Source organism: Odocoileus virginianus, chromosome 4, assembly GCF_023699985.2.
Source record: "Odocoileus virginianus isolate 20LAN1187 ecotype Illinois chromosome 4, Ovbor_1.2, whole genome shotgun sequence".
Taxonomy (NCBI): Eukaryota; Metazoa; Chordata; class Mammalia; order Artiodactyla; family Cervidae; genus Odocoileus; species Odocoileus virginianus.
In genome coordinates this window covers 80,904,426-80,906,026 of record NC_069677.1, presented here as the reverse complement: position 1 = coordinate 80,906,026, position 1,601 = coordinate 80,904,426, and positions in this window count along the sequence as shown.

The window sequence follows — 1,601 nt, the reverse complement described above, 5'->3', positions numbered from 1 at the left end:
CATAGCCAGTGGGTCAGAAGCACGAGGGGCCTGGAACCCCCAAAGTGCAGCTGTTGTTCAGAGTGAGGGCGGTCTTCTGGGGGTCTGCACTGATGCCAGGGTTGGTGTCAGAGTCCCACGGCCCACTCACCCAGGGCCCAGGAACTGGGTCCAGGGCAGTCGTGTGACCACCCCCAAGTCTCCGCACAGCACTTCAAGGGCCTGGGGGCCACCCCCTGAGGGGAGGCAGGACCTCCAGCCCAACCTCTAGCCAGGGGCAGGTGAGGGCTGGGCCAGCCACCCTAATATCTCTCCTGTCACTGCTTCACATCTTTGGAAACAGAACAGTCATATTAGATTTATTTTTTATTTGTTTGTGGTCACATGCAGAATATTAGTTCCCCGACCAGGGATTGAACCCAAACTTTCTGCAGTGGAAGCACAGAGTCTTAACCACTGGACCACCAGGGAAGTCCCTGTATTAGATTTTATCAAATAGCACACGTCATTAGGAGCTCAAATATAGAAGCAAACATAAAAATGTAGTTGTTGATAAATGAAAACCTCTCATGTCCCTAGGGGCCCTCCCTGTCCTCTGGAAGATGTGCTCTTCTCAGGGAGCTCCCACATTTACGGGGGAGGAGGAAGCCAGACTGGTTCTCACAGTGAAGTCGGGGATGCTACCCACCCCACCCCAGCCAGGAGTCCACCCCTGCCCCTCCTGCTCTGCGCCCTAAGGGGCCACCGCACCAGCTGCCCCCGAGCTCCTCCTCTGGTGCCCAGGTGGGCTGATCAATGCAGGTACCATCTGAAGTCAGAGAGCAGCTGGAAAGCAAGGGGATCATGCCTGGGTCCCCCACCCCCTGCCACAGCCTGCTCCCGGGCTCCAGGAACGCCCCCTCCTTGCCCTCTCTTGGGTGCTCTCAGCTCTTGATAACCGCACATGGGGAGCATCCCTTGACCACAGCTGGCAGCCAGGACAGGAGAGTCCTGAGATGACTGGGTCTGTGTGTGCAGGGCCCGGTCAGCGTGGGGACGGCGGCGGGGGTGGCAGACGGGCAGCAGCAGTAAGCAGCCTGTGCCCTTTGAGAGCAGCCGCCACCTGCCCAGCACCGAGGCTCATTGTGGGGGAGCCCGAGTGGTTCTTGCCAAACCGAGATGGGGCAAGAGGGGAAGACTAGCAGAGGTCACTAAGGATAGGGCAGAGGGCACCAGTCTTCAGCTGGCAGGCCAGACCGTCCACACCTAGACTCTGTGCGGCAGAGACGGTGAGCCCCCTCTTCCATTGTGGGCCTGGGGTTCCCCGAGTGTCAGCGGTGAGAGACCCACCTCAAGGGCCGACAGCAGCAAACTCCAGAGAAGCCAGCCGACCTGCAGGCTGGCATGTCAGGTCATCTCAGGACCAGGAGACGCCAGGGGTGTTGCCAGGGCAACACGGACCCTCCGGCATCACTCTGATGCCCCAGAGTGGAGTTTCTCCATGTCTGGTCCAGTCCCACTTGCTTCTCGGTGGCTGAGCCCCAGGAAACCCCTGCCCCACAACTTGGGTAAGACAGGCTGTCTGTGAGTTCTCAAAGCCTCCCACAGGCCTCACAGAAGATGTTCTTTACACACAGACCCTC